The 27,456-nt window shown below is 34.1% G+C and overlaps 2 pseudogenes; both read left to right on the top strand.

The window, feature by feature from the left end:
• Window positions 1-27,456, top strand: part of LOC128170701 (uncharacterized) — a 723,116-nt pseudogene that overhangs the window by 152,713 nt on the left and 542,947 nt on the right.
• Window positions 5,248-18,663, top strand: LOC128170706 (uncharacterized; annotated as a pseudogene).

The raw sequence follows: 27,456 nt of genomic DNA, 5'->3' as shown, positions 1-27,456 counted from the left end.
TACTATTAATATTAAGAATAGAGTTCGTTACTGTAAGCATTTCTAACGGTAGTTGTTTGAGCATTGCTTAAGTATGAATTAAGTAATGGAGAACATATTGATTTGTACATTATTTTAATACAAAGTTCAATTCATTATTATTCTCTTGGAAATTATTTATTTCAAACCATCTTAATTTTTTAGTGGATTGTATTGAATTAAAACTTAGTGCATTAGTTTATATAATTTCAAAAGACCACATAATAAAATAGAAATGGATTAAGATAAAGGTATATGTAAGATCATGCTCATCCGGTAGAATCTGTTCAACTTTAAAGGTAAAAAATAAGCCGGAATTTTTTTTTTCCTAAATGGAATTATAAATTTTATCTATATTACAGTTTACGAAAATAATCATGGTTATTTCAAAAGAATTAAAAATAAATCAGGTTAGCTCGAATTTTCAGGTCCATTCAAATTTTCAGTTCTTTCATATTTTTGCGTACATAATTGATATGGGTGTCATTTCACGAATATGTTCTACCACAAAGTACATGGCAATATAATAAATTCACACACAAAATCATTTTTTTTTGACGCAGCACATAGAAATTCAAATACATCAAATACCTTAAAATACATTATATAAAATTTAATGTCATTTAGGTCTTTAGTATTTCAGGTCTTAAGTATGCCCCGTATACCGATACAATAAACAACTCCGAAATTTTCCGAATATATTATAGTCTAGATAAAACGCGTCTAACACAACAGTCTATGAAAAAATTTTCATTTACAAGTAAAAGAAAAAAATATGTAATCTATACTACATTATGAAAATAATACACTCGACTTTTTTAGCTTTAATACCGATAAATCAGAAGAGTAATGTCTTTTGTTTTATATATTTTAAATATTATCGGTACTTGAAGATTACCAATTTGTTTTTATTTTTTCTCAATCAAGCTTCGTTAATTAATTATCAACGAAGATTCCTCCAAAAATTCCGGAAATCATCTGAATTTTTTTGAATTTTACAATCTTGTGCATGCGCATTTCATTCACGCTAAATCACGGGAGGCTCTTTATTTTATGTTTCCACAGTATCATATTTGCATGCATGGATAAACTTGGAAACGATAAAACAAATGCGTGTTAATTTTCATTTGTTCTGTTCACCAAAGAAAATACGGGAGATAACTCTTACACAGCGCATTCACTTTAAAAAATCCCGAGAGTTTCGAATGTCAACATGGTGTATAAAAAACGTTGTTGAAATATGTTGAATTCTGCGATTATAGAATTAAACTTTTCGAAGAAAGGTTCATGTATTCACAGCTTTAAAATGGTTTGTTGTGAACAATTTGACTGTTATTTTCAAATCGCAACTCTATTATTTTTCTCCAAAATCGTTTTGGAGCTATTCTGCAATTTTTGCTACATTACAGGTAAATATGGGAGGCATTTTAACAGTGGTGAAGGCCTTTCCCGAGACACAGTAAGATTATTCCAACTCAGCAGAGTGCGGTGAAATTAATAGCATTATTGTAGACCTCAAGTTTGCTAATGCAAATGGCAACAATATACGGTGTGTTGATGTATCTATTTTGTAAATGCATGATATCGTATGCAATGTCAACCCATGCACGCACGGGTCAAAGTCTAGTATTTTTTTAAAAAGCATAAAACATATTTCTACGTGCAAATTTACTTTTAATTGATAAAAATGAGCATAATATTAATTAATTTTAAAAAAAACTATCCCGCAGAATCGCAGTTACAATATTTAAATGTGTATCAAATAACGGACCGCCTCCTGGCGGCCCGTAATGACATATGACATGAATTAAGAAAACAAAGCACAGATGTATACATGTGTAAGGATACGACAGAATATAAAACGGACTAAACTCATCGTCTTCTGACTGGACAGGAATCCTCTAGGTAGAGAATTGCCGTCAAAAAGACAATCTAAATTGTATTTTGCCGTCAAAAAGACAATTTTTATTTCACAAACGCATGATGAAATTTGACACGAATTGATATAAAAGAAAGATTTTTCTTAAATTTACATACACAAATTTGAATTAACATGGAGTTGCCCTCCCCCCCCCCCCCCTACACACACACACACTTTTAAGGGACAACGTAAAGAATTAAACTGAATATAAGGAAATAATCAGAGAAACTGAAGATAAAAGTACCCCCCCCCCCTCCTACGGATTAGGAATTTCAGTGTTTTGGAAAGTAACCTATAAATTTCTTTCTTTCTTTTCTTGCCAAGACTTTTTGGATAAGTCTGACCCCCCCCCCCCCCCTCTCACGTTCAAAAACGATGCTACGTAACTGTTTCCTCAATGTTGACATTTTTTTAAATTATAGATCTGAGTCGTTTGTTCAGACACAGACCCCCCCCCCTTTAAAAATATGTTTACTTTGAGTATATATACGTTAAGTGATATAAAGATGAAATTAAGAAATAATGAAAACTAAGTTGACCGATTAAATCTAATACATTCGAACAGCGTTTTCCATTTTTGAAAACCTGTATAGATCTATTCATCATATGGGACAGAAACAACTTGGGGTCGAAATTGTTGGGTGGCGAAACGTCTAAGCATCGCTGTGATGTATGTCGAACAGACGAAAGACAGATTTGGGAAGAGGAAAGGAAAGCTTATTTCTATTCGTTTAGATAATTGTTCCCCCGTTAAACAAAAGTTTTGTCATATCATATATTCTACAATGCAGTCTACTTCTTGAATATACCATGCCAGTGACAATATATGTGAGAAAAAACGCGATATTTTTTAAAAATCAACTAGGCCTATGTAACTTTACATATTGAAATAAAATGGCTACCCGGTTTTCAAGAAAAACCTGTTGTAACTTAGTTCAGGTAAGGGAGGAGGGGGTTAGTTGTTTCAATCCAACAGCCGTATGTACCGGTAGATATAATAAGTGATTAATGATTTCAATAAGAAATATAACGTTACCACAATCTCGATGACCTACATTTTTTTCTCTAAGCTTTTAAACCACACCCAGAAAATTCCCATTACTTAATTCTATTATTTCTGAGAATTTTCGAAACCTTAGTCCCAAATTTTGAAATGCCCCAAGTAAAGAGAGGAAGTCGATGATAATATAATTTTTGGGAGTTGATTTTAATCAACTCTCCTATGCAGTTACTCAGACAAACCGAAAGTGAAACAATGTTTGGACCTCAGCACAAATCATCACCGCTGACAAGATTTAGTTCTTGAAAATTATGGATAAATTCGATGTAATATATGCTAAAGCATTGTTTTTTCAAGGAAACGTATTTATACATGTAAATACATTGAAAATAGTCAGATTTTAAATGGTATGAACAATTTAAATATTTTTTGTAGCCGTATGTATTCCTACGCCAGAGTTCAGTATAGTCTCGTTCAACTCGACGCTCGGCTGTCTCCGTAAATCCTTGTCGGAGATTTACGGTGTCAGCCGAGCGTTCGGTTGAACGAGATTAAAGTTCAATATTGCTTGGATCCATAAAATTTTCGAGAAATATTTCTATCACTGATACATAGTTTGATTGAATTAATTTTATCTTTAAATATTATTTAACATGATTCATATGGGGTTTCTCGACATTCTTGTCAAAAAAGTCTAAAAATTCATATTATAAAAATGAACTTGAGTAATTCAAATTAGAAACTACATGTACTTGTCATGCAAAATAACATTCCATTGATTTTTTAAATAAATAAACATCGACAAAATCATCTCCCGTCAGTTTTTCAGTACTTTGGTTTTTATCGATTTTCACTCGTCATTAATAAAAAATCTGCTGTGGAAATGAATTGCATTGCCGTCCTTAAACATGTATTACATGTAAGAAATCGGGTCAGCTGTTATCAATGTCTTAATCACTTACCTGAATTACAAAAAAAAATATAGAAAAAAGTTGACATTTTGTCAATAAACTGAAAAATGTCTGCACTATAGTAACTGCTTACACTATTGGTATTTCAACAAGTGTGATATGATGTCCATCAACTATAATTGATTACATTTTTATACCATGAAAGATTAGTAAACCTTTTACATTAATTTGTAAACAATGAACAAATTGTGTTCTACCTCTATATGAATAAATCATGTATACATCAAATAGGGTTGAATGGGGGATGACCCCCCCCCCCTCCCCAATTATTTTTTTTCAAAATCGTCTTTTATCTGAAATTTTTATTTGGAACAGTTTTAATAATTATAGTGAAATTTGACCTTAAGAACAATCAGTTTCAGTGAGCAGTAATACGGAATCGGAAAAAAACACAGTGTGGTGATCTGGAAACTCAGATCAAACTCTGTAAAATTGATCAAGAAAGAAAAATTGATGGGTATATAATTTAATTCTGGTTGTAATGCGCTTTCTGATTGGCTAAAAAATTGTTTAATATCATATAAAGAATGTTGCCTACGTCATGTTAAGACTAACGTCAAAAATGTATCAATACCTCTGATGTTACGTTTGAATTTTGTACAATTTTACGTCATTTTAAGGGTCAAATGACCGTTTTTATGTACAATGAAGAGTAAAAAATTAAAGTATAAGCAATGAATTCAATATTTATTTGTTTTATACGATATAAAATGGTTTGGGGCAGTTTACGCTTTATAAACCGCGAAATAATAAATGTACATGCATATATCAACCATTTTAGTTTAGATTTTTCATCCCCGCTCCTGTAAAAATCCAGCCATGCAGTTGGGTTTTTATTTTGATTTAAGAGAAATATAAAAGTAATTAAGAAAAAATCGGACACAATATATATATGCAAAAATGAACCCAAAAATATTTTTTAAAATATTAAGCATTGTATCATATAAATGTGTATACATGTATATGATGTTAAATCCAGTGCTTGCGTGGGATATCATCAAATACTAGTATGTAACAGTTGATGGTCTCTTTACAGGTTCCCTGTGTCTGACTGTTGACTGATAGGTTATACCAGTCTGTAGTATGTAACAGTTGATGGTCTCTTTACAGGTTCTCTGTGTCTGACTGTTGACTGATAGGTTATACCAGTCTGTAGTATGTAATAGTCCATGGTCTCTTTACAGGTTCTCTGTTTCCGATCGTTGACTGATAGGTTATACTAGTCTGTAGTATGTAACAGTTGATGGTCTCTTTACAGGTTCTGTGTGTCTGACTGTTGACTACTAGGTTATACCATTACCAGTCTGTAGTATGTAACAGTTGATGGTCTCTTTACAGGTTCCCTGTGTCTGACTGTGCTGTGTACTGAGAGGTCAAAGAGAGAATATATGTGGTATAGTATTCATGCAATATCACCATGTTCATGTAGCTATACTATGTATTTTTAGGTCACCTGAGTCACTCAGGAGACCCATTGCTATCTCACGTTTGTCGTCGTGTGTCATTCATAGACATTTTAGTTTTCATCTCTTAAATGGGTATGAGGGCAGTAGTCATTGTGTTAGTCCTGGGGTAAGAACTGTTGCCCGAGAGCATAGGGTGAGGTCAACATCAATTTCTTACCCAGGAACTGACAATATAACTATTGCCCACATTCCCATTTGATGATTGATTTGTTAGACGAAGAGAAACATATCCTTGTGGTAGTGTCTGGGCTGGGATATTGTCCAATTATCTGCCCGGGGGACAGTCAAAAATCAACCAGGGTTAAGGGAATAGCAAAGCATGGGCCATAAGCCAGTATTTAACATGTATACATTGGTGGGTTCCCATTTTGCACACATTTGATGATAGGTGTGAATTGTATTTTGATAGCAAGTACAGAATATTCTCTACCTGGGGTAAAGACACAACTGCATTTTACCTAGATGTTTTATAACCCCATTTTAAAAAATAATATTCTGTATTTCATAGGTAAATTGTAAATAAGAACATACTGAAGATATGTGTCACATTTGAAAAACTGTTTTTCAATAGAATCAGACAGAAGTCAAATCCTGTGTCGGCTCTCATTTCTCTAAATTATGGTGATGTGTGTGTTTGTGGAGAGAGAGAGAGAGAAAGAGAGAGAGAGAGAAGAGGTGGAGATAGAAGAACATCAGTACCTGTTTGACAGAACAAATCTAAGAGAGAAGAGAGGGAGTAAGATATAAAGAGTAAAATTACATATACATGTTTAGTACAGAAAATCAAGAAGAAATTGTATACAGAGAAAGTATGTGTGTGTGCACCTGTGTATGTGAAAAAAAAAATGTAGATTTTTACGAGCTTGAAAAAGGTTAAAAATTTAAATTTTAAAAAAATATCAGACACTATATATACATAAATAAACCAAAAAATATGGATCAACATATTTAGCATTGTATCATTTAAATGTGTAAATTATTAAATCCCGCACTTGCGCGGGACATCATCAAGTACTAGTATGTAATAGTTCATAGGTTATACCAGTCTGTAGTATGTAACAGTTGATGGTCTCTTTACAGGTTCCCTGTGTCTGACTGTGCTGTGTACTGAGGGGTCAAAAGAGAATATATGTGGTATAGTATTCATGTAATATCACTATGTTCATGTAGCTATACTATGTATTTTTAGGTCACCTGAGTCACTCAGGAGACCCATTGCTATCTTACGTTTGTCGTCGTGTGTCATTCATAGACATTATAGTTTTCATCTCTTAATGGGTATGAGGGCAGTATTCATTGTGTTAGTCCTGGGGTAAGAACTGTTGCCCGAGAGCATAGGGCGAGGTCAACATCAACTTCTTACCCAGGAACTGACAATATAACTATTGCCCACATTCCCATTTGATGATTGATGTGTTTCACGAGGAGAAACATAACCTTATGGTAATATCAGGGCTGGGGGATTGTCCAATTATCTGCCCGGGGGACAGTCAAAAATCAACCAGGGTTAAGGGAATAGCAAAGCATGGGCCATAAGCCAGTAATTAACATGTAAACATTGGTGGATTCCCATTTTGCACACATTTGATGACAGGTGTGTACCGTATTTTTCGGGGCATATGTTGATGTGGGGCATATGCCGAATTGCTAATTTTTAGACAAAATTCAAGAAAAATCCTTAGACTAGCCTAATTGCGGGATAAGCCAATTTTCAATCGATGATTACTATAGTGAAAGTATGACCGCTGATTAAGAAAGTCACCGTATTAAGTATATACTTTCAGAATATCGATGTAGAAAGTCAAAAGAGTAATTAAAGTTATTAAATTTGCTTAACATATATATTTCAAGCAATTTTTAAAAATTAATCTGTGTTTTGCAGAGTTCTTGAAATCTTTTTTCCACTGTCAGTCATTTGGACTGACAACCATCAGAAGTTTGTCAGTCCAGACCGATTTCTCTCAGTCCAGACATTTTCAATAAAAAGATGAAAAACTACAAGTATATTTGCCTTCTAGTTTCTCCCATTTTTACCTTAATTGATCTGATTTCTCCTAACTTTCACATTCTGGCTCCTGATAACATTCTTATTTATCACTTCATTAATTATTTTTATTTCCTTCCCTCTCTCATTATCAACTTTCTTCTTGTTCTCTTTCTCGTTCTCTTTCTGCACATCTCATATGTAACTAGGGCTCGGTTGTCAGATAGCGGAGTTCTTATTTCCCGAAAAAATTTATAAACGATTACATTGGGATTTTTGTGTGTATTTCTGTGTATTGCAATAAAAACATTCACTGAAAACCCTGTTTCGGTGTATGCAATGTACATTGAAAAAAAGTAACGAGACAACACTCGCCATCTTGGATTTATAGGGGGCCCTCAGTTCACGCTATGTTTAAAACAAGTTCTCCAATTTCTCCCATGATTTCTGACGACATCTAGGTTGGAAAATGATTGAAAGACTTATTCCTATTGTCTGACTACATCTGTTAGCTGCATTATAAACACAACGTATCAGTATGTACGAAATACTCGCCAAACTTATCGAAAGCAACGGAAGTAATAATTACTGAGGTGTTCCGAAAATGTATAATAAGTCTAGAGAAAGCAAAAAAACCCGCGAAAAACTCCTCTAGATTTATCGTATGCGTTCGGATCTCCTTAGTGAGTATGAAAATTAGTTATATTTTCGCAAGTTACTCTGTCCATATCTACCGGTCATTTTGACTGACAGGCAACATCAAGTAATCGGTCCTTGGTTATTTTTATCGGTCTTGCCAACAGGACCGAAAAATTTCAAGAACTCTGGTTTTGTGGCTGTTTGGTCTCTTCCGTATTCGTCGGTGTATCGTTGTGTATCGTAATTTTACATAGTGTAAATTTAATTGCAACACCAACCTCCGTGGTTCTGTCTGGTAGAACTAAGTGTAATATTTTACCAAACCTTTTATATTTCGTTAATACCTTATTGCTCAATCTCATTTAATCAAGTTATACTTTGAAAGCTACTTGTAAATACGGGGTATGGCGTCCATTAGCTCAACATATGGTTTCATATTCAAATAGAGTTATCCCCCGTAATCGCTATGAATGAGAAAACGAAATACCAAACATAAAATATTTAATTTGTGTTCTTTCCATTAATTAATTAAATAGTGACTTGTCGTTATGCAGAGAAGTTGTAATGTTAAAAACACAGTTAATGCAATGAAGTCTAACGGTGTACACTAGGCTACGTGCCCCCAGGCTGTGTTTTAGTCACGGGTTTCACACCTTTGTATATACACACGACACCAGAATACCGTTATTTCATCCAACAGAAAATTAATTGTAAAAACACATACCATTTGCTTTATTCTACACCCAAGACCAGTGATTCCTACGAACGCAGACATGAAGAATTCACCAAAATTCCGTCATATTACATTCTATCCGGTTTCGTTTTCTTTTTTACTACGCAATAATAGTTTCCAGGGTTCATACACGAACGTGGGAAAAAATTTCTTTTGATTGGGATTGTAAAGAAATACCTTGTACAGTACTGTACATTTTATTACACACGATGTCATTACAAAAACTATCAACTGGACAACTATCGAACAATAGTTCAAACGGATGAAAAAAAACCAACCCTCATAATAAATTGCTAAAACAGTACAACAGTACAACGGATAAAAACAGTGGATTTCATTTTTTACTGTTAAAATTTTTTTAACTTTGAGTCTAAGAATAGCCGATCCCGGGGGATAGGCCGGGGCTCGCTCATCGGAGGAAAAAAATACCGGCCTATGCCCCGAAAAATACGGTATTGTATTTTGATAGCAATTACAGTCTGTTCTCTACATGGGGTAAAGACACAACTACATTTTACCTAGATGTCTTATAACCACATTATAAAAAGTTACATTCTGTATTTCAAAGGTGAATTGTAAATAAGAACATACTGAAGATATGTGTCACATTTGAAAAACAGTTTTAAAAGAATCAGACAGAAGTCAAATCCTGTGGCAGCTCTCATTTCTATAACTAAGTTATGGTGATGTGTGTGTGTGTGGAGAGATGGAGAGAGAGAGAGATTACATGTTTAAGAGAAATATAAAGATGCATATGTTTAACAGAGTTAGTCAGAGAGAGAGAGAAGGCAAATCTTGTGTCAGTCCTCATTTCTATAACTAAGTTATGGTGATGTGTGTGTGAAGAGAAAGAGAGAGAGAGAGGAGAGAGAGATTACATGTCTAAGAGAAATAGAAAGATGCATATGTTTAACAGAGTTACAGAGAGGAGAGAGAGAGAGAGATTACATGTCTAAGAGAAATAGAAAGATGCATATGTTTGATAGAGTTAGTCAGAGAGAGAGAGAGAAGGCAAATCTTGTGTCATCCCACATGTCTATAACTAAGTTATGGTGATTGTGTGTGTGTAGGGGGGGGGGGGTGGTTAGATCTAAAGAGTATTAATATTGCATGTACATGTTTAAAGAAAGTCTGTTTGGGAGAGAGGGAGAAAGAATGAGAGAAAGAGGAGAGAGAATGAGGGAAAGAAAGAAAAAAGATAGAAGAGAGGGATGATAGAAAGCATTGTTATACTTTCATGTTAAATACTGAAATCTGATTGGTTAAGACGCAGTTAATAATATTTACTATTACCCTCAGCGTTAGCAACGCACTAAGCAACGGGTAACATTAAAAAATGTTACATGCGCGAAAATTATGCGCGTACGGTTCGCTGTAGAATTCACAATATTCCTATATAAAAGCAGTAAAATTTTCTTAAAAATTTTAAAAAAGACATTCAGTATAACAAAATAAATAGTGCCTGTTTGGGACGAGAACAGTTGAAATTGACACCCCTCGAAAACCATTGTCAACCTCCGCTTCGCGTCGGTTGACAATGGTTTTCTCGGGGTGTCAATTTCAACTGTTACCCTCAGAAACAGGCACTATTTATATAATATTACATATAAGAAGAGAGAGAGAGAGAGAGAGAGAGAGAGAGAGAGAGAGAGAGAGAGAGAGAAAGATTACATGTCTGAGAGAATAAGATGCACATGTTTACATGTACAACAGTAAGTCGAGAGAGAGAGAGAGAGAGAGAGAGAGGAGAGAGAGAGGAGAGAGAGAGGGATTATATGTCTGAGGGAATAAGTAAGATGCACATCCTTACATATATAAGAGTAAGGAGAGAGAGAGAGAGAGAGAGAAGGTTTAGCAGTGAAAGTGTATAGCATTGAATGATTTATTTTTGACGTCTGCCGTTAGCAGACAAATTGAATAACGTGCGTTAGCGCGTTATGATAATTTGTCTTCTCATCTGACGCCAGTTATTGACATGACGACGTCAAAAATAAATCATTCAATGCTTATATTTACATTCCCTTACTGATGAAATCAATTGTTTACTTAGATAAATCAATATAAATTGCAGATCACGAAGGGAGTAAATTAGTAACAGCAAGAACAGCTGTTATATAAAACCGGTTTAAACTGGTTATCACATAGACTGTTGAGTTGAGATCGACGAGCATGAAAATATAATCCATGAAAAATAGCTCTTGAAATTTTGCTTTTAATTATAAAGTCATCTTTTTTGTTGAATAATTGTAAAACATAGTCATGATAGTGTTTGACAACATTCATGAAATATATTTTTTTAACCGATAACATAGAAATCTTTGTTTGAGAACTACTTATGTAAATAACATGTAAATTCATACGCAGTGATTACGGTAGGTATTGCATTTAGAGGCATTTAAAGATCATAAATTTTAATGGAAAAACACAGTAGAATGTAAATATTGAGGGATAGAGAGAACAGATGGAAAGCAAAAACATATTTATCAGGAAATTATAAGAGCCAGGGACTTTGAGACAGGGGCTTTGAGATAGAATGAGAGATAAGAAGTACAAACTTAACCGTAAAATTATGAGATAGTGAATGAAGGAGTAATAATGAGAGAGAAAGAGAGAGAGATTACATGTCTGAGAGAATAAGTAAGATGCACATGTTTACATAACAGATAAAAAGTGTTTACATGTTTATCAGTTCTGAAATTATGTGGGACAGAGGCTTTGAGAAAAAATGAGAGATAAGAAGTACTTGTTTAGCTGTAAAATTAGAGATAGTGAATGAAGGAGTAATAATGTGAGAGAGAGAGAAAGAAAGAGAGAGATTACATGGCTAAGAGAAATAGAAAGATGCATAATTATGTTTGAGAGAGAGCAAGAGTGCATGTTTAGTATTAGAATTATGAGAAACAGAGATTGAGAGAAAGAAATAGAAATAGCAGGAATACATGTTAGGTAAATTGAGACAGTAAATACCCGGTAATTGAATTGAACTAAATTGGGACGTGTACTCTACATCTATTTTTTTTTCTCTCTCTGACTTTCTGTGCTAGATAATCATATACCGGTAGTACACTTTCTCAATTATGTACACATCCAAGAGAGAGAAACAGAGAGAAAGATATATAGAGATAAAACGATGGCAATAGAGAGAGAGAGAGAGAGCATCTCTTTCTCACTCAGCAATCTTGTGTTGTATTTTTCTACTGGTTGAGTGTCTCTATAATCAGAACCAGAATAATAGATCGTCAATTATCTAAGTAGGGAAAATATGGTATTTCTTAAAAAAAAACATCTGCTTTAAACTGAAATATTTCTTATTAAGTTTGACATTGAATCTATAAAGCAATAATAATTCTAAAACTCTTTATTTTCATTCAACAGGTTATGACCCAGAGCCCTCACATCATGGACACAGCAAGCTCCCGATACCGTGTACATCTGTGTTCGAAGTGTCCGGGGGACACAGCGTACCATTGTGTATCGTGTCCATGTGATCTGTGTCCCCAGTGTAAAGAGAACCATGTAAAAGATCTCCAAACAATAGACCATGATGTTGTGTCACACCGTGATAAAATCAACTACCTCCCAACACAAGAGATCTGTGTGAGACATCCTACCCATATTTATACAAAGTACTGTGAACCTTGTCAAGTTCCTGTGTGTGATTTTTGGTTTGGACATAAATCACACAAACTCCCTGTCAGAAGTTTTCTCTTTGGAAAAAAAAATCACAAAATTCAGGATCTGCAAAAAGCTTATAAAACAAAGGGACAACAACACAGAGGAACCATTCACACCATCAGAAGTGAGGCTCTCTTTTACAGACCTGTTCTTCTGCCAGGAATCAAAGCTGATGTCAAAACCTGTCACACAGAATTCTCCCGCCTTCAATCAGAGATTTTAACAAAGGCCCAGAGACTGAAGGATCTCATTGATGATGTGGTATATGATCTATTGAACTATGTGTTATGTGACTTTGATTTCAAACACAGATGTAAAAAACAGAAGATAGAAACTATCAGACATATTGGCAGACTAAGGAGATATGAACACAGATATGTACAGCCAGCATTCACATTCAGTGCGCTACAATTCCTCTCATTCATAAAGACACCCCTCCCCCAGATACATCTTACACTCCACACCAGCCAGCTCTCCATGACTGAGTCATTCAACAAGGAGGATGTGATGGAGTCACTGAGTGCAATCCAAATCACAGAGAGAGGAAACCGACGCGTAGGAAACCAGTGTCTGCTGAAACTGACGTCTGGTGCTGAGCTCCATCAATCTCTCACACTGACAGGTGTTGATGGTTGTTATCACATTTCCTGTGTGACATCAGACCGGGTCTGGGTCAGTGATTATAACAATCTCATGTTGACAGACACAACAGGTGTCCCTCTACATCGTGTGGAGGAGTCATGTAGTGGTTTATTTGGATTACACACAGTGAACAGTGAGAGTAAACTGATTTATATAGATAGGAATTATAACATCAACAAACTGTCAAAGGATATGAAAACAACCACCACATTTATAGAGAGAACAGACTCTTCAAGGATACCACGGTGTGTGTACTGGTCCCCGTCCACTGGGGATCTACTGGTCGGGATGCATAGAAAGATTGCATGGAATACAGTGACAGCCAAGGTAAACCGGTACAACCAGAGTGGACAACTCACACAAACCATACAGAACCACAACACAGGACGGGGACTGTATAGTTACCCTAGCTATATAACAGAGAACAACAATGGGGATGTCGTGGTGTCTGACTATATAGATATTATGTCTGATGCTGTAGTGGTGACAGAGCGTGGAGGAAGACATCGTTTCTCCTACACAGGACATCCATCAGGATCAGGACTATGGCCATGTGGAATCTGTACTGACGCGCTGTCACACATCCTGGTGTGTGATTATAGAACCAAAACAGTACAGATGATAAATAAGGACGGTCAGTTCCTGTCACATTTACTGACAAAATCTTAAGAGATGGGTGAACCACGGAGCCTGAGTTATGATGTCAACACTCACCGTCTCCGGGTCGGATCATGGGACAACAACAAGGTGTGTGTCTACAGGTATATCACCAGACAGGACGCTCTGACAGGTAAGTCTGAGTCATTATCATTCACATTAATTAGAGATAGATAACTAAGACACACAGTCCGTGTTAATTATCAGTCAATAAGATACATGTAAGACATGTTTATCTGTGTGATTGTTTGTCAATATAAACAACTCATTGTTACAGGGTTAGCTGTATCTACCAGTCATTGGGATTCAGTGTTTATCTTAAATAAACAGAAATAAGATACATTATTTTATTAATTAGATGTACAGTTACATGTCATTGTATTTAGTGAATAGAAATAGCAGGTTGTTGTATTTAATTAAAAAATATATAAAGTGACTCATGTATATGTAATCGGTTATTTTGTGACATGCTAATTGACTTAGTTTAATTAATTAGATAAATATTTAAGCAAGTGTCATGGTAATCAGGTTAAAGTTTTACTTTGTAGATCTAGCTCTATCATTACATAGTCTGTATGTATTAATTACAGCTAATTAATGCCTTTTTGTAGATAAACACAGACCCCGTCCTGATGAGGACACCCGATACACGACACCTCTTCACAACAAAACTCATCAACTAAACGAAAGTAAAACTCACTGACGCATGTATTTGTAATCAGTTTTTTTGTTACATGTTAATTGACTTAATTTAATTAATTAGATAAATAATAAAGCAAGTGACAGGGTAATCAGTTAAAAGTTTTAATTGTAGATGTAGCTCTATCATTACATATAATGTATGGAATGGATTAATTAACAGCTAATTAATGACTTGTTGTAGATGAACACAGACCCCGTCCTGATGGGGACCTCATGTCCAGCTCAACACCAGCCGTATAATGGAGATAGCTGGGATATTGACAGGTTGTAAATGTTTCTGTACAAATCTAGTCTGCTCTCAAAACCACACATGTTGTTTGTCACTTTGTTCAACATCTGCAGCTGAAATTGAGCTGTGTATAATTCACATGGACTGTAATACTGACTCCTGTTTATTTCACACTTTGTGATCATCCAAACATGGCTGTCTGTTGCTGAGTGAGAAACATCATGTTATACAAGTTTTATTTTCTGAATGTGGAATATTATAAAAGAGTCTTTAATAACTAAACAATTAAACATTGTAAATGTTGGATCTTTATCAATTCCAAAATGTATCTTGTTTTGCTAATTGTGCCATTATTATACCACATGTAATGGAATTGTTAGAGAATAATGATTTCAACCTATCCGTCTGTCAGTCCTGGTTTTTAAGCAAAACTTATATTAAACATCTGCACAGAATTTTATGAAACTTTTAAGGTATTTAGGACACAATGTGTAGATGTGCTAATTACTAGGAAGTTCCGATTCATTTATCTTTGTGGGAATTTTAGCCCCATTGAACTTGAATTTTGGCCAAATGTTGAATGATTTTTTTGAATGATTTTTTTGTAAGCATGACTCTTCTCAAACAGCTGTATTGAATTTCGTAAAACTTTTTACGTAGTTGGGGCATAATGTGTTGATTTTCATGTTTCTAGGAAATTTAATTACAATGTTTTGTCTTGAATTTTTTAACCATTAGAATTAATTAGTATATTGTTGTTGTTTAAGACATTTGATTAGATATGTGCATAATTGCAGAAAGTTTTGATCTGATGATGTTTTGCAAGTAATTAATGACCTTTATCATTTTTAGCTTACCTGAGCTGAAAGCTCAAGTGACCTTTTCTGATCACAATTTATCTGTCGTCTGTCTGTCTGTTTGTTTGTCTGTCTGTCCATAAATTTTTTACATTTTCAACATCTTCTCCTAAACTACTAGGCAAATTAAAAAAAAAACTTGGCACAAAGCACCCTTAGGCAGAGGGGATTCAAAGTCGTGAAAATTAAGGACCATGCCCTTTTTAAAGGTGAGATAATTAGAAAATATTGAAAATTCTTAAGAAGTTTTTTCAAAAATCTTTTTCTCAAGAATCATTTGGCCAGGAAAGCTGAAACTTATGTGAAAGCATCCTCAGGTAGTGTAAATTCAAAGTTGTGAAAATCTTGACCATTGGGGTTAGGGTGGGGCCACAATGGGACGTCGAACTTTTACATACATTTTTTTAGAGTAAATCTTTTAAAAAAAAATCTTCTTTTCAGAAACTAATCTGGCAGCCAGGAAAGCTGAAATTTTTGTGGAAGACACCTCAGGTAGTGTAGATTTAAAGTTGTAAACATCTAGACCCCCCCCCTGGAAGGGTGGGGCCTCTATTTAGTCAATGGGGGGGGGGGGCACATTTTTACATATGAATGTACTAATGTAGAGTAAATGTTTAAAAATCTTCTTCCCAGAAACTATTCAGCCAGGAAAGCTGAAACATAAGTAAAAGCATCCTCAGGTCAAAGTTGTGAAAATCATGACCCCGGGGTGTAGGGTGGGGCCACAATGGGGGAGGGGGGACGAACTCAAGTTTGTTCAAATCATGATCCCCTGGGTTAGGATGGGGTGACAATTTGGGGGTTGAGATCAAATTTTTACATACTAGGAATATATTGGGAAACATCTTTAAAAATCTTCTTCTATAAAACCATTTGTGTAGAAAAGCTCTAACTTTAATGAAAGCAACCTTAGGTAATATTCAAATTCAAATTAGATTCAAATTTGTTCAAATCTAAGGAGTATGATGGGGCTACATTAGGGATTCAATTTACAAGGAAAACATTTTAGTTGTTCACAAAAGCTGAAATGTTATAAGATAAAGATAAGTAATTAAAAATCTTCTTCTCGATCTACTCCCACACATGTGGGCACAAAAATGAATACATGGTTATATCCACAATCTCCTTTACCTAAATTGTGAAATCATGGCCCCTGGGTCAGGGGTTCAGGACATGAGTGGGGGGGGGGGAGGCAATATAGTGTTAATGCATATAATGTTTAAAAATCTTCTCTATTCTCACACATCTGCCAGTGTATAAAAAAACTGACTAATAATTATGTTTACCAAGAAGCCCTCTACTGAAATTTTAATTTTCATGTCCCCTGAGGTATGGGTTTTGACTCTAGGGCAGGGCTAAAATGGATGTATAGATGTTAATGCATATAACGTTAAAAAATTATCTTCTTTACTGATAAAAACACACCTGAAAGGAAAACTAAATTCATGATTTTGTAGACCAGATCTTAGTTGTTCACCAAAATTAGAGGTTTCACAGTTCTTTTTTAATTAAATGTGGTCGTCATTACAAATTTATAATTTTTCTACTCCAGTATGAAACCTAATTAATAAGATGCATATATGAGACTCCATGACAAGTTTGTGTATGGGATATACGCTACTCAGGTGACCGTTAAGGCCAATTGGCCTCTTGTTTTGTATATAATGCATACTCTGTCATTCATGGTGTGTAGCATTGTCAAGTAATGGGAGAACGTGGGTATTTGAGCTTGCTCACTTTTTATACCCCCGCTCCGAAGGAGAGGGGGTATACTGTTTTACCCTTTTGTGTCTGTCTGTCTGTCAGTCTGTAACAAAAATTTCCGTCGCATTCATCTCAGCAACTATTTATCACAGATGTTTGAAATTTTTACACAGTGTTTGTTAGGGCATGCCATATCGTGGGATATATTTTTGTACCAATCGGACGTCAACTTCCTGTTAAATGACGACTTTGCCTATTTTTAACCAAAATTTTCAAACAAATATTTGTCAAAGATTTCTCAGCAACTATTTATCGCAGATGCTTGAAATTTTTACACAATATTTGTATAGGCATGCCATGTCTTGGGATATATTTTTGTACCAATCAGACGTGAACTTCCTGTTAAATGACGACATTGTTTATTTTTAGCAAAAATTTTCAAACAAATTTTTGTCAAAGAATTTTCAGCAACTGTTTATCGCAGATGATTGAAATTGTTACACAGTATTTGTACAGGCATGCTATATCGTGGGATGTATTTTTGTACCAATCAGACGTCAACTTCCTGTTAAATGAGTACTTTGTTTATTTTTAGCCAAAATTTTCAAACAAATTTCAGTCAAAGATTTCTCAGCAACTATTTATGGCAGATGCTTGAAATTTTAACACACTTTTTGTTTTTGCATGTCATGTCGTGGGATATATTTTTGTATCAATCAGACGTCAACTTCCTGTTTAAATAGTACTTTGTTTATTTTTAGCAAATGTTTATTTTTAGCAAAAATTTCAAACAAATTTTCGTCAAAGATTTCTTGTACCAATCGGACGTCAACTTCCTGTTAAATGAGTACTTTGTTTATTTTAGCCAAAATTTAAAAAAAAAATTTCCTCAAAGATTTCTCAGCAGCTATTTATCGCAGATGCTTGAAATTTTAACACACCATTTGTTTAGGCATGCAATATTGTGGGATATATTTCTGTACCAATCGGATGCCAGCTTTCTGTTAAATGTCGACTTTGCTTATTTTACATATTCACATCAGAGTGGGGGTATCACTAGTGAGCATTGGCTCACAGATATCTTGTTCTTTCTTTTAATACAGTTATAAATTAATTATTTTTTGTTTCTTGCAGACAAGCTGCTTTTAGAACGCCTTCAGGCCAGTTCAGGGGGAGACAGTAGAAAACCTTCCCGGATTACCCATAATTCCAATGGAAATAATGCGTTGTCAATGGACTTGGTTTTTCTGAAAGTAAACTCAACATAAATAATGCATCATTAATGGACTCTGTTTCTGTGCACATGGATTTAACATTTATGTGTTCGTCATCCTTTTTATTAATTTTACATTTGTACTATATGTGTGTTTTACATAATAAGCTCCTGAGATCTCTTATAAATCTCTGCTGTACTTTGGAGCTAGGACAGAGATTTCTCTTAGAAATGTGACGAATGTATGATGATTTTGTTTTAATTTGCACACAAGAAATTGATTAAAAAACACATGCAAAGGGGGGTAACTCCAATTTGTATTTTTCAATTTGAAATGAAAGAAAGTTATACCCCTTCTACTAATGTTTTCTAGAGATATTTGTATTTTATGCTGTTGATCCCTGACATTTTTTTGTAGGAGAGTTTATTGAGTACAGTGGCGTCGGAAGCACATTTCTCCCTCATAAAAAATGTTATATTGATCAGGTAGATGGAAAATTCATGTTTATGTAAATAGTTTTGGAGGAATATTGACCAAGTTCAAGTTTACTGATTTTCTTCTGTATTTACGCTTACCATGAAATACATACTACTTATATACAAATGATGTTTAGTGAGTCGTAGCAATCTGTAGATAGAACTCAATAAATGTGATTTTTCTTTTTAGTTTTGGCTTTTTTCTTAGAAAGACACTACTGTTGTATTTGGTACAAAAAAGTGAAATATGATGCTGTAACTTTATATACAATAACAAGACAATTATGTATTGGGACGAACCAAATCTGACAAACCAATCTCCTTTTGGATTCACTAAAGTTAGATGTTAATAGAGACTAGTCAACAATTAATTACAAAATGAATTTTACATCCAAGTACTCAAAGTTGTTTCAAGAGTTTCATTATAACTGATAGGTTTAATTCTAAGTATTATTATAAAAACTGTTATGTTGATATCATATCTGTCCTAAGCTTATTGGTTGGTCGATAGTTGTAACATGATCATGCGATAAATTCTGTTATATAAATCTCACTCAAAAAAATACCGGTACAAACCTTAATGCATGTATCTTCTTCCGGCAATCACACACTTTGATAGATGAACTGTTACCGCAGTTGTATTTACTTTATGTGAACAATGTCACCTCACAGTCATGCTCATAAACACATATAATGTTACACGGAATGAGGAACTGTTACGTTTTTACCGTCACAGGCAATCACCCACTTTAATGCATACACGCAATCAGGTGCTTTTACGCTTATAGTAATATTGTTACACGCAATCAAACACTTTAAAACATACACCGCTACATACAATCACACACTTTAACACATATACTGTTACATGCAATCACACATTTTAACACATATACCATTACTCGCAATAACACACTTTTACACATACTGTTTCACATAATCACATTTTAACACATATACCATTATTCGCAAACACAAACTTTAACACATATACCGCTACAAGCAATCAGGCAGTTTAACACATACACCGTCTATCACAATAACACACTTTAACACATATACCGTCACACACAATAACACACTTTAACACATATACTGTCACACAGTCACTCACTTTAACACATACTGTCACACACAATCACACACTTTAACGCATATACCGTCACACACAATCACACACTTTAACACATATACGATTGCACACTTTAACACTTATACCGTTACACACAATCACACTCTTTAACACATATACTGTCATACACAATCACACACTTTAACACATATACCGTTACACACAGTCACCCACTTTAACACATATACGGTCACACACAATCACACACTTTAACACATATACTGTCACACACAATCACACACTTTAACACATATACTGTCACAAATAATCACACACATTAACACATATACTGTCACACACAGTCACACATTTTAACACATATACTGTCACACACAATCAGACACTTTAACACATATACTGTCACACACTATCAGACACCTTAACACATATACCGTCACACACAATCACACACTTTTACACAAATATCATTACACATAGTCACACGTTTTAACACATATACTGTTACACTCAATCACACACTTTAACAGATATACTGTCACACACAGTCATACACTTTAACACATATACTGTCACACACAATCAGACACTTTAACACATATACCGTCACACACAATCACACACTCTAACACATATACCATTACACATAATCATGCATTTTAACACATATTGCATTACACACACTTTAACACATATACCGTTACACATTATCACACACTTTTACACATATATAGCACACACAATCACACACTTAAACACATATACTGTCACACACAATCACACACTTTAACACATATACTGTCATACACAATCACACACTTTAACACATATACCGTTACACATAGTCACACACTTTAACACTTATACCGTTACACACAATCACACACTTTAACACATACACTGTCACACACAATCACACACTTTAACACATATACTGTCACAAATAATCACACACATTAACACATATACTGTCACACACAGTCACACACTTTAACACATATACTGTCAAACACAATCAGACACTTTAACACATATACTGTCACACACTATCAGACACCTTAACACATATACCGTCACACACAATCACAAACTTTTACACAAATATCATTACACATAGTCACACGTTTTAACACATATACTGTTACACTCAATCACACACTTTAACAGATATACTGTCACACACAGTCATACACTTTAACACATATACTGTCACACACAATCAGACACTTTAACACATATACCGTCACACACAATCACACACTCTAACACATATACCATTACACATAATCATGCATTTTAACACATATTGCATTACACACACTTTAACACATATACCGTTACACATTATCACAAACTTTTACACATATATAGCACACACAATCACACACCTAAACACATATACTGTCACACACAATCACACACTTTTGCACATATACTGTCACACACAATCAGACACTTTTACACATATACTGACACACACAATCACACACTTAAACACATATACTGTCACACACAATCACACACTTTAACGCATATACTGTCACACACAATCAGGCACTTTAACACATATACCATTACTCATAGTCACACACTTTAACACATATACTGTCACACACAGTCAGACACTCTAACACATATACCATTACACACAATCACACATTTTAACACATATACTGTCACACACAATCATGCATTTTAATGCATATCGCATTCCACACATTCACACACTTTAACACATATACCTTTACACATTTTCACACACTTTAACGCAAATACCGTTATACCAAAATCACACTTTAACACATATAGCTTCACGCAATCACGCACTTTAAAGCATAAACTGTACCTAACAATCAATCACACACTTTAACACACATACCATTACACACATTCACACACTTTAAAATATATACCGTCACACACAATCACACAGTTTAACACATATACTGTCACACACAATCACACACTTAAACACATATACTGTCACACACAATCACACACTTTAACACATATACCGTCACACACTATCAGACACTTTAACACATATACCGTCACACACAATCACACACTCTAACACATATACCATTACACATAATCATGCATTTTAACACGTATTGCATTACACACACTTTAACACATATACCGTTACACATTATCACACACTTTAATACATATATAGCACACACAATCACACACTTTAACACATATACTGTCACACACAATCACACACTTTTGCACATATACTGTCACACACAATCAGACACTTTTACACATATACTGACACACACAATCACACACTTTAACACATATACTGTCACACACAATCACACACCATAACACATATCCTGTCGCACACAATCACACACTTTAATACATATACCATTACACAGTCACACACTTTAACACATATACCCACACACACACAATCGACACTCTAACACATATACCGTCACTCACTATCAGACACTTTAACACATATACTGTCACACACAATAACACACTCTAACACATATACCATTACTTATAGTCACACGTTAAGACATATACCCACATACACAGTCAGACTCTTTAACACATATACCGTTACACATTATTACACACTTTAACGCATATACTGTCACACACAGTCAGACACTAATTAACACATATACCGTTACACATTATCAGACACTTTAACACATATACTGTCACACACAATCACACACTCTAACACATATACCATTACACATAATCATGCATTTTAACACATATTGCATTACACACACTTTAACACATATACCGTTACACATTATCACACACTTTAACACATATATAGCACACACAATCACACACACAGGCAAAAAAACATAAACATTTCAAGACCGAGTTAACGAAAAAATCCGAATGTGTTTAAGTACGACTTAAGAAATTTGACTTCATTTTAGGTAAAAGTTAACTTTACCTGGAACTAACATCTAATTTCTTAACCCAGAATGCAAAATTAAAATTTCCGTAAAAAATCAATTTTGTTTAAAACATAATTCTGAAGCAACATTTCCTCTACACTGCTTTTCAAAGGGTTGATCTTTCGTACTATGTGCTTGTTGCATCATCAATTGTCAGAAAATTATCGATGTATAGTTTACTTAATTTTATTATTCCTCTGTGAATATTTTTATTTGAAATTACTATGAACCAGACATCATTGAAATGGTGAACATTTCAAAGGGCCCCGCTGATGTTATTTAAGAGAATTTTGCTTTGACCTTGACCTATAATTTGAAATTTTTCCAGCTGGCATAGAACTTCTAATTCAATTTCATTGCCCCTAACATACAGGCATTTTTGTTCAATCTGACCAAGATTAAGCATATCCAGGATAATCTTCTGTCTAAAACTAATTTTATTAAGATCTGCTATGACCTTCACATTGACATGGTTCAAGGTCACTGCATGCCATTAACCAATAAACTCTGTTTAGGCAAAATATTAGCCAATTAGGGGCTAAAAGGAGAGTATATATATGCTCTTAAAATATGGATTTTTGAGTGATCTGATATGACCTTGACACTTGATCTACAAATATCATTCGAGGTCATTGCATATCCTTTGATCAAAGGCATCATGTGGGTGAAGTATGAGCCTGTTTGGAGCAAAGGGAGATAAGATGTACTCCAGACAAGGATTTTTTAAATATAATTCTGCTATGACCTTCACAGTTTACCTTGAAAATAGGTTCAAGGTCACTACACACCCTTTACTCAAAAGCTCTGCTTATGTGAAGTCTGAGCCAAATAGGGGTTAGTAGAAAGCTCTGAAAAAAGGATTTTTGCATGATCCGATATGATATTTCACCCTTTACCTAGAAATTTCATGCAAGGTCACTGCTCATCGATTAACGATAGAGACAATCTGTGAGTATTAGCCAGATTGGACCAAAGGGAGAGAAGATATGCCCCAGACAAGGATTTTATATATGTAATTCTACTATGACCTTAACCTTATACCTAACAACATGGTTCAAGGTCACTGCACATCCTTAACCCAAAGGAACCCTGTGGATGAGGTATGAGCCAGATTGGGCCAAGGGGAGAGAAGCTATGCTCCGGTCAAGCGATCTCGGATGGGCAGACGGACAAACTGATCACTAGAAGGCGCCCACACAAACTAATGCTTTTCTATCTAATTTGAAATAGTATCCATGCTATCTGCCCATGGTGAATAGTCATCAAAACCATTCATCAGCAGAATTTGATTTCCCTCCTTTTTAAACTCGGAACACCTCTGACCTAATCAGATCACCGCATTAAATACAAAGTTTGTTAACTCTAATTTGTTTATCATCAAGAAATTCTGCATCGCTGACAAATAAAGTTTTATTCGGAATAATAATATACCAATTAACTGACTATTTGGACAATAGTAAGTTTATTGTCCCACCCCACAGCAACTATTTCCCCTGGCTTTGCCTCATGAAATAGTTGCTGTCTTGGGGGACAATAAACTTCCTATTGTCCTCATACCCAGTAGATACTAAATAGGCATATAATATCCCTTCCACCTCCATTTCATGTTATATAACCTCCCATTTGTAACCTTCAATTTCACTGTGTAAAGTCAACACAACAGTCAAAGCCGCAAGTTTCACAATTTATTACTGCTTCTCATGTACTTAAAATTAGGGGCCTTAATATTGCTTAGGCCCAAAAAAAAAAAAGTTATGTGTTTCGGGTAACCCGACCTAACCTACAAAAATGGCCCAATCCTACCATTTTTAGATGCCTGATTTTATCCGACTGTGAATCCTATCTTATTTCCAATAAAAAATACGTTTTTAAATATGAAACAAACAAACAATCTTAGGATTCAGGCAAAAAAAATAGATAAAATAAAAAAAAAATCTCCACCTACCTAATCTAATTTTTTCATCAGTGTTACCCTAAACACACTATTTTTTTTTTTTAGGCCTTACCAATTCCAACAAGAGACATCCCATTAACTATTGATAAACATCAAAATTCATTTCATGAATCTACGGAACACTGGTAAATCTTCAAGTACAGTCACTATCAATTTTACAAAAATATTGACGGTTCTTTATCCGAAACTGTTACTTGTACCTTTAACTTAGTACACTAACATTTTATGAAAAGACGGTTTGTCTTAGAATAAGAAAGCTAATGCAATTCTGAGAAAAAAAATACCACATATTGCAAATTCCATTGAGGTTTAATAAAAATATGGCCATTTAAGTGAACCCCCCCATTTCCAATTTCCATTAGTAAACACAGATTTACAGGGTTCTCCATAGTAAACATCTTTACCTGACCTTTTAGAGGTCAATTGTTGTTCAACCACCTTTCAAAAGAAACCTTATTCAATACAACATGCATCTACATAATATAATCATGAAAAAAGCTTCACATCACTTAAAAATATCCTTACATGTATACCCCCCCCCCCCCATCTTTTGGTTTTCATAAAAAGTCATGGTTAAAAATGTTTTACCTAATTTTATGAAACTTATGGCAATTTCCTTGAGTCATTTCTCACACATATTTGAAAACAATCATCAATGATTCTAAAATTTGATCTTAATTATTTGTTTATTTTATGATTTACACCATTTTAATTAACAAATAGACAGCTGTCCTGCTTGTGATTTCTTGTTTTTATAAAAAAAAGTGAACTAACAATCATATTTAGTGTATATCTAATCTATTTTGATTTCTAGTCTCCTTCTATCCATGCTAAAACAGTAAGATACAACCTACAAGTTAGACATCTGCCTTAAATTAAAATAAAATTCAAACACCCAGGCAGCTGGAGACAGAGTTGATTTCCATGAAAAATGTTCAAAATTTGACATGTTTTTCTCCTTTTTTATGCATATATACCTTAGAAAGGTAGAAATAGGTTGTTTCTTGTTCATTTCAAAAGGAATTATCATAGCAGATGTTATTTCAAAGTCAAATGTACATTTACATATCCTACATGAAATCTTAATGCAGACAATTGGATGGGGGGGGGGGTTCAATTATGTAAACACATCTAAATACCTTTATAAAATAAAAAATAAAGGAAACATAATTGCATACTTTTATTGAAAAACAAATTTTCACAACAATTATGAATTTCTTTAAATAGCCTTAATTTTGTTTTTCATAATTTCTTATCAAACACAAACCACAACATGCGATGATGCTTTCTTCAAGTTCCATTATTGTTCATGCATTATCCGATTTAATTTGAATTACCGGTAAAAAGTCTGTAGAACACAAGGAATATGCATGTGGATAGAGGTGACAGGTTAATCTCAAGAGCTGACCCACAAGAATCAACAGGTAAACGCCATGTGGTGCCATGTCAGAACAAGAGTCCGTTTTTAGCTGAAATAAAAAAAAATGATTAGCTGTGTTTACATACATGTACTAGTAATAGCTGTGTTTACATTAACATATGCATATTATTTCTGGAAAAAATACACTGACCATGCAGTGTAATAAGTATTACATATTCCAATACATGACATAACTTTTAGGCAGTACAAGATCAAAAATTTGCATATCAAGTCATAATATAATATTTAAAAAAAATTTCTTTGGTATAGACACTTATCAGATTGAGAGAAAGTTTGAGAGAGAAAGACAGCTTGAGTTAATTTCTTGTAGTGCAACAGTCAAAAATTTCAATTCGAAAATTACAAAGGATATTACCCATCTGAACAGCGTCAAAGTACATGTATTTCCTTCTGGAATGCCCGCATGTTTTATCAATTCTACCGGGGTTGTTTTTTTTGGCAAATAAATTTGGCAAGGGTTTTGGTTTCTTTTCTTTTAAATTACATGTTTTAAAAACAATACTATGTGTAATAAGCATAAAACATGTATGAGTAAACTTAATGAAGAATTTTTAATAGATTATTTTTCACAGAATGTGTTACATTACATGTATGTCAATCTCTATAAAAGTAGCGTATATTTCGTGCGTCATAAATTGGAAGTTTTAGTAAATATCATTTACTTGCATGGTTGCTATATATATGTCTAACCCAAATTTTCTTCATAAAGCTACAGCTGTATGTACCACATAATTATATGTTTTGTCACAAGTATACATTTTTAAAAAATATCCAAATTCCAACAGTTGAAAGTAACTCGATGAATTTTTCATTCTCTGATAAGTTCATTGTGTTTTGTGCGTGCATATATTATAAGTCTGCTGCAACAGCAACCAATCAGCGGTATAAGCTGAATCCACTAATAAGAAAGTTTGTGGTTTAGGAGCGGGTAAAATTGTTTATGCATAATGTAGCTGACAAATACGGTAAAGTAGTCCAATACTAAACACATCATAAAAATTTTTTGATAAACTATATTTTTTCGGTGAACACGTTTTTTAACTCTTAATAAAAAAAAAAATTTAAAATGTATGTTAACTGAATAACTTTTAAGAATTTTCCAAAAATATGCAATTTTGGTTTTTTTTTTTAGAAGGTC

The sequence above is a fragment of the Crassostrea angulata genome, chromosome 2 (genome assembly GCF_025612915.1).
Source record: "Crassostrea angulata isolate pt1a10 chromosome 2, ASM2561291v2, whole genome shotgun sequence".
Lineage (NCBI taxonomy): Eukaryota > Metazoa > Mollusca > Bivalvia > Ostreida > Ostreidae > Magallana > Magallana angulata.
The sequence above is the reverse complement of the archived record's forward strand: the minus strand, read 5'-3'. Positions and strand labels throughout refer to the sequence as shown.